Source organism: Erythrolamprus reginae, chromosome 6 (assembly GCF_031021105.1).
Source record: "Erythrolamprus reginae isolate rEryReg1 chromosome 6, rEryReg1.hap1, whole genome shotgun sequence".
Taxonomy (NCBI): domain Eukaryota; kingdom Metazoa; phylum Chordata; class Lepidosauria; order Squamata; family Dipsadidae; genus Erythrolamprus; species Erythrolamprus reginae.
Genome location: NC_091955.1, coordinates 83,605,760 through 83,614,223, shown reverse-complemented (window position 1 = coordinate 83,614,223; position 8,464 = coordinate 83,605,760). Strand labels below are relative to the sequence as shown.

Genomic DNA, 8,464 nt, shown 5'->3' with positions numbered 1-8,464 from the left:
GGGAAGCGCCCGACTGGTGATGAAACACGAAATCCAGCATAGTGATCTCGTTTGCTGTGTTGTACTGACATAATAATAATAATAATAATAATAATAATAATAATAATAATAATAATAATAATAATTTATTAGATTTGTATGCCGCCCCTCTCCGCAGACGATTAGTTATCAAGTATCTGGAGGAGAACCTACTGATGGAATCTGACATTCAAAATGAGGCTTTTTTTAGAGGTACCCACAGAACATTAACAGATTAGTGAGACATCAGTAGAGATCTCTGGAATCCAAGCCAAAGTGCTCAGATGAGTCTCCAGAGATGGGAAAACTCAGACAATAATACCTCCCCAGGCTATAGCAACTGAGAGCACTAGAAGCAAAAGAAGAAGGAAGTTTGTCCACCTGCTTCTTCACTACTGGCATCACAGCCATAGACAGGCTTCAGAGAAGACAAAGAGAGTGAAACACAGAAGATCCTGTAGAAACCACTAGGACTGCAAAATGCACCGCATCCACTCCAAGGCCCAGCCTCCTTACAAGTGACGTGATGCCTGTATCCAAGCGGAGCCTGGAAGAAGTGATATTGCGATCCCTACCACCTAAGCCACAGGGGTAGGCAAAGTTGGCTCTTCTATGAATTGTGGACTTCAACTCCCAGAATTCCTGAGCTAGCATGATTGGCTCAGGAATTCTGGGAGTTGAAGTCTACAAGTCATAGCAGAGCCAACTTTGCCTACCCCTGATTAGTGACGGGCGAACCCAACGGTGTTCAGGTTCGGCGAGTTCGGATGTACTTCATGCAAAGTTCGGCCGAACCCGAACTCCGAACGCTTCATGACGTCAAAGCTCCGCCCTCAGAATCCCATCATTTTTAATTTTTACGAATTTTTTATTTTCTAATTTTTTTACGAAAAAGGACACCGCAGCGGTGCCGCAAGCAAAAAGAGCTGGGAAATCCCATGAAGGGATTCTGGGAGCGGAGCTCTGACATCACATATAGCGGCAGGTTGCTAAGCATTCCAAGGTGATCACTTCCTGGATTCTGGGGGCGGCACTAGAATAATGGAGGGAGGATGGAATCCAGGAAGTGATCACCTTGGCGTGCTTAGCAACCTGCCGGTATACGTAACGTCAAAGCTCCGCCCCGGAATCCCTTCGTGGGATTCCCCAGCTCCTTTTGTGCCTCCCTCCCGCCTCTCGACCGGTCGACAGCTCCCCGGTGTTCACCTTCCTCCGCCGCCACCGGCGCCCAGCTCCTCCTCCTCTTCTCAGCAGATGACAACTGGGCGGTGGCGCTTCGCAGTGCTCGGCACGAACGCCAAACCGAAGCACAAATTTTTAAAAAAAATCGGGTTTGGGTTCGGCATGCCGAACACCGCAAAATTCGGTATGGACCCGAATTGTGTGAGTTTGGTTCGCCCAACACTACCCCTGACCTAAGGCAATGAGTAACACAGGGGGTGGAGAAAGCAGTTTGTCTTTTACTTGCTTCCTCTTTCTTTCTGCACCATTTGTCCACTTCGTTTCCTGGTGACCAAATGTGTTGAAGACATGGACCAAGGAATGAAGCGAGGGTGGGAGGAGCCCAAGACTATGGGCTGCAAAGCAGCCATGTGTCCTATCTCATTGGGTTTCAGCCTTTGAGCACAGTAATGGGTTTCTACCAGTAGGGATAAGGAGGGTAGTAAAAGTTTGTTTATTTATTTATTTATTATTTATTTATTAATTGGACTTGTATGCCGCCCCTCTCCATGGACTCGGGGTGGCTCACAGCATATACCCAAAACATAACAATACAGTTTATCCAATTAATATATTTAAAAGATTCTTTAAAATTCTAACTTAAAACATTCATTTGCATTCATTCAGTAATCACACTAACAACATTCCTTGGTCGGGGGGAAGGTCTAATGTCCTGGCGGCAAAGATGAGATTGTAAACTCTTTCAGAAGGCAAGGAGGGTGGGGGCAGTGTGAATCTCCAGGGAGAGCTGATTACAGAGGGCTGGGGCCGCCACAGAGAAGGCTCTTCCTCTAGGTCCTGCCAGCCAACATTGTTTGGTCGACGGGACTCTAAGGAGACCAACTCTGTGGGACCTTAGCGGACGCTGGGATTCGTGCGGCAGAAGGTGGTCTCGGAGATAATCTGGTCCTATGCCATGTAGGGCTTTATAGGTCATAAGCAACACAAGTTAGATTTATTAGATTAGATTTATTGGATTTATATGACGCCCCTCTGCGGACTCGGGGTGGCTCACAACAATTGCAAAAAACAGTACATAGTGACAAATCCAATGCCCACCAATCCAATTACAATTTTAAGTTAAGAAATTCATAAAACAATCCCAATATATATAAAAAACAAGCACACAATCAATCAAACAGCAAAACAACATGGGCAAGGGGGAGATGTTTTAGTTCCCCCATGCCTGACGGCAGAGGTGGGTTTTAAGGAGTTTACAAAAGGCAAGGAGGGTGGGGGCAATCCTAATCTCAGGGGGGAGCTGGTTCCAGAGGGTCGGAGCCACCACAGAGAAGGCTCTTCCCCTGGGTCCCGCCAGACAACATTGTTTAGTCGATGGGACCTGAAGAAGGCACATGCAGCTTTGCGTCTCTGGCGTGCGCGCATGTGCCCGGCAAAATTTTGCTTCTGCACATGAACAGGAAGAAAAATCTCCCTAGGGGACATGAGCATGCATGAGATTTCATTTCATTTATTAGATTTGTATGCCTCCCTTCTCCAAAGACTCGGGGTGGCTGACAGGATACAAAAACAACGCAACAACAAATCTAATAAATTAAAAATTACTACTAAAATCCCATACGTAATAAAATCAGTCAGCCAATTCATTCACAACCACACATTGCATCATTCACAACCACACATTACACATTTCCCAGCGTCCCAGCGAGAGTTTGCTTCTGTGCATGCGGGGAAGCAAAAAAAATTACTGAAATCTCGCATGTGTGCGCATGCTTCCTGTGCATCACTGGGACATGAATGCATCCACACCAGAGATGTGAAACTGCATACGTAGCACACCAATAGTGGCAGTAGCAGCAACCCCCACCTGCTTGGGCAGATGGTAGAAAGTGCCTTCTAAATGATGCTGGAATCTCTATTGAATGCCGGCTTTGGACAGCAATTATAAGCAATTGTTCTCATAAATTGGTACCCAGCCATAGCACAAGCCACCGTTTTGAAGGTACTCCCCCATTGCTGCTGAAGAAGGAAAGCAAGCTACAGTGAAGTACGAAAGGGAGAATATGCTTATTTATTCATTTGTTTAGTGCTTTTTAAAGAAATAACAGAAAAAGAAGAAAGAAAGCAAAACACAAAGACATTTATAATACTGCAAACTATGTACAAAGTGCTTAAAAACATGAAAAAAATACAACAGTAGAAAAAGAGAAAGTAACAAAGCAGAATAAATATTATACAGTTATACTTCTAAATATGATTATCTAATGTAAATATTATTCAAGTAATCTATATTCACGTTTAAAACATCTATACTGCTCAAAAAATAAAGGGAACGCTCAAATAACACATCCTAGATCTGAATGAATGAAATATTCTCATGAAATACTTTGTTCTGTATGAAGTTGAATGTGCACAACAGCATGTGAAATCGATTGTCAATCAGTGCTGTTTCCTAAGTGGACAGTTTGATTTCACAGAATTTTGATTTACTTGGAGTTATATTGTGTTGTTTAAGTGTTCCCTTTATTTTATTTTATTTTTGAGCAGTGTATATAACTATCAGTCTTCTTTAACTTACTGTAATTTGTAAAAAAAATTCATTATATTGTCCCTACAAAATCTGTGTCCATAGGCAGTCCACTCATAGGTGGCAAGGGTAATTCTTCAGTCCACTGAGTGAATGGGGGCCATACATTTATCTGTCCAATGTTGCAGAATGAGTCTTTTAGACATAGTAAAGGCACAGAGAATCCCTTTCCATTGTCCAGTTGTCAAATTCAATGTACTGTATTAGTTATTCAGTTCAAGAGAATATTATCCTCTCAAACTTTTAGCTTTTGTCACACATTAAGTACAGGAGGATAACAAACAGGATTAGTGAATTTTACTGCCCAAGATATTTTCTGCTTTGAAACTGACTACTACAGTGAGGTATTAAGGAAATTTTGTAAGTGTACTCAAGTGTATCACCTCCCCACTGGGGTGGATTCTAACTTTCCTCGCCACCAGTTCTCTTCCTCCTACATCACGTAGCTGCACATGCGCAGCAGCAAAAACTCAGCTTCTGCAAAATTCAGCAAAAATAGCCGACCCCCCCCCCCCCCAAAAAAAGATGGCTGGAAAGTGCTACAAACTCAACTTCTGTGCATGTGTAGAAGCAAAAACCAGCAAAAATAGTTCCACCCCCCAGCCCCAGCCCCCAAAAAACGATGACGGCAGCCACAAATGGCACCAACAGAACCGGCTTCATGATGTTACCATCGGTGTACTACCGGTTCTATAGAACTGGTTAGAACTGGTAGGAACCCACCTCTCCTCCCTACCAAATGTTTTTAAAATAATATAACATAAGAATGAAAATGGTTGGAAAAGGTTAGGCCTCTAGTTTGGTTACCAGGTAAACATTTGTTAAACCACTGCCATATTTTAACGCAAAATTGCAACTTTAATAAATTTGAAGAGAGTGCTCTTACATTTAGAATAGAGTAGAACAGAACAGAAACAGAACAGAAACAGAACAGAAGCAGAACAGAAGCAGAACAGAAACAGAACAGAAACAGAACAGAACAGAAACAGAACAGAAACAGAACAGAAACAGAACAGAAACAGAACAGAAACAGAAACAGAACAGAAACAGAACAAAAATAGAACAGAAACAGAATAGAATAGAATAGAATAGAATTCTTTATTGGCCAAGTGTGCTTGGACACACAAGGAATTTGTCTTTGGTGCAGATGCTCTCAGTGTACATAATAGAAAAGGATACATTTGTCAAGAATCATGAGGTACAACACTAATGATTGTCATAGGGATCAAATAAGCAATGAAGAAACAATATTAATAGAAATCTTAAGGACACAAGGACAGTCATACAGTCCCAAGTGGGAGGAAATGGGTGATAGGAACGATGAGAAAAAATTAGATTGTCAAATCACCATTCTATAATTGGAGAGACACTGTCCTTGCCTCAAACATGCAATCCTAAGATACATAGGTTACAGGCACCAAAATGCAACCAAAATGACTTTATTTTGAGGAAGAAATTGATGGCATAGAAAGATCCGAAATAGCTTTGGTCCACTTTTCTGGTATTAACTGAAGAACTTTTGACAGTCATCTGCTTGTACAGTGAGAAGCAGTAAAAATAGTTTAGGAAACATGGGAAACTGTGTGCTATGCCTTACTGTATGTTCAGGCCAAGTTTGATCCTTTGCATGGTTATATTACTGTAAACAGCCTCGGTGGTGCAGTGGTACTGCAAGCTACTTCTGCTGATCACCGGCTGCCAGCAATTTGGCAAACCGAATGTCAGTAGACTCAAGGTTGACTCAGCCTTCTGTCCTTCCAAGGTGGGTAAAATGAGGACCCAGATTGCTCATTCTCTGCAAACTGCTTAGAGAGGGCTGTAAAGCACTGTGAAGTGGTACATAAATCTAAATTTTAATGCTTATTCCAATTAACCTTTTAACCAGCCTGAAAGCAAAAGCTTCACCTGTGACCTTCTTGGCTTCCTAAATGTATAATTACTGATGGTATAAGAGGAAACTATTCTGTTGTTTATGGTCTTAGTGGGCTGATTCCGGAGCTAGTTCACACTGACTACACCAACACGTGTTGTGGGTGCAGGAAGACTCACATTCAACCCAATTTTGTGGGGAGCAAACCACGTTGGGTTTGATAGATCCACAATCAGCTCTTTCATAGAAACATAGAAGATTGATGGCAGAAAAAGACCTCATAATCCATCTAGTCTGCCATTATACTATTTCTTGTATTTTATCTTATAATGGAGATATGTTTATAGAAACATAGAAACATAGAAGACTGACGGCAGAAAAAGACCTCATGGTCCATCTAGTCTGCCCTTATACCATTTCTTGTATTTTATCCTAGGATGGATATATGTTTCTCCCAGGCATGTTTAAATTCAATTACTGTGGATTTACCAACCACGTCGGCTGGAAGTTTATTCCAAGCATCTACTACTCTTTCAGTAAAATAATATTTGATCTTCTGATCTTTCCCCCAACTAAGCTCAGATTGTGCCCCCTTGTTCTTGGGTTCACTTTCCTATTACAAACACTTCCCTCCTGAAACTTATTTAACCCTTTAACATATTTAAATGTTTCGATCATGTCCCCCCTTTCCCTTCCGTCCTCCAGACTATACAGATTGAGTTCATGAAGTTTTTCCTGATAGGTTTTATGCTTAAGACCTTCCACCATTTTTGTAGCCCATCTTTGGACCCGTTCAATTTTATCAATATCTTTTTGTAGGTGAGGTCTCCAGAACTGAACACAGTATTCCAAATGTGGCCTCACCAGCGCTCTATACAGCGGGATCACAATCTCCCTCTTCCTGCTTGTTATACCTCTAGCTATGCAGCCAAGCATTCTACTCGCTTTCCCTACCGCCTGACTGCACTGTTCACCCATTTTGAGAGTGTCAGAAATCACTACCCCTAAATCCTTCTCTTCGGAAATTTTGGCTAACATAACTGCCAATACAATACTCATATTGAGGATTGCTTTCCCCCCCAAGTGCATTATTTTATTTTCATTATTTGGCTCTGCTTTCAGTATTTCCTAGCCAAAAATATTGAGTGACGACTTGCTGGATTGTTGCAGAATGTTCACGTCACTCTGAATGCTCTTCAAAATATTGGGTTGCCATCAGCACACAGTCATCATGTAGAACAGAGGGGGAAGCCAAGGATGTATCTAAAGCATAAAACTTATCAGGAAAGACTTCATGAACTCAATCTGTATAGTCTGGAGGACAGAAGGGAAAGGAGGGGAAATGATCGAAACGTTTAAATATGTGAAAGGGTAAATAAGGTTCAGGAGGGAAGTGTTTTTAATAGGAAAGTGAACCCAAGAACAAGGGGGCACAATCTGAGGTTAGTTGGGGGGAAACCTAGAACTACGACGCCTTAGTATTGCCCACAAGATCATATGCTGCGACATCCTGCCTGTCAACGACTACTTCAGCTTCAACCGCAATAACACAAGAGCACGCAACAGGTTCAAACTTAATATCAACCGCTCCAAACTTGAGTGTAAAAAATATGACTTTAGCAACCGAGTTGTAGAAGCGTGGAACTCGTTACCTGACTCCGTGATGTCAACCCCTAACCCCCAACATTTTCCCCTTAGACTATCCACGATTGACCTTACCAGGTTCCTTAGAGGTCAGTAAGGGGTGAGCATAAGTGCACTAGGGTGCCTTCCGTCCCCTGTCCAATTGTCTCTCCTATATTTTATATATCTTTTCTCCCATTCATATATCCTTTCCTCTACTCTTCATTGATGTATTCTATTCTCATATCTCTTTTTCTATCCTTTCTCTGATATTTACTACTACATGTTTTTATTCTCTTTAACTTTCAATTTGTATTGGACAAAATAAATAAATAGATAGATAGATAGATAGATAGATAGATAGATAGATAGATAGACAGACAGACAGACAGACAGACAGACAGACAGACAGACAGACAGACAGACAGACAGACAGACAGACAGACAGACAGATAAGATCAGAAGCAATGTGAGCAAATATTATTTGACTGAAAGAGTAGTAGATGCTTGGAACAAACTTCCAGCCGACGTGGTTGGTAAATCCACAGTCACTGAATTTAAACATGCTTGGGATAAACATATATCCATCCTAAGATAAAATACAGGAAATAGCATAAGGGCAGACTAGCTGGACCATGAGGTCTTTTCCTGCTGTCAATCTTCTATGTTTCTCTCTGATGTGCAAACCGGTAGGAGGTTTAGGGAGAGAAACGCTTGACGAATTCCCAGTTGTGCATAAAAAGTTCAAAGGCTAAAGCCCTAATGAGCTCCCAATCTGTCATCTAACGTAGGAACTCCTCTAGGCTCAGCTTGTGGGTTTGCTGTATATACAACTGTTTGACTTGCTGAAATCAGTGCTCTGCAGTCGGGGGGGGGGGGGGGAGGGAAAGAAATAAATAAAATTAGTGTGGCTACGGGCGCCTTTGCACTGACAAATTTCCCTCCCCCCCTTCCCTTCATGGCAAGGAGATGTAATCCCCGCATCAGAGATTGGGGGGGGGGGGAAGAAACAGGCGGATGGAGGTGGGGAGAGAGAGAGAGGGAAGGAATTTGTTTAGAAATCCCAACAACACAGCAGCAGCAGCAGAGCCAAATAATGAAAGGAGGTTGAGGGGGTGGCAGGATTTAATTACATTCTGATCCAAAGGAGATGTGTGGAGGGATGGGGAGAGAGAGAACAAGGT

The 8,464-nt window shown here is 42.2% G+C and overlaps 1 protein-coding gene across 1 annotated transcript in view; it reads left to right on the top strand.

Annotated features, from left to right (window-relative positions):
- Window positions 1-8,464, top strand: part of CACNA2D4 (calcium voltage-gated channel auxiliary subunit alpha2delta 4) — a 208,277-nt gene that overhangs the window by 115,439 nt on the left and 84,374 nt on the right. The gene's annotated exons all lie outside the window — the stretch shown is intronic.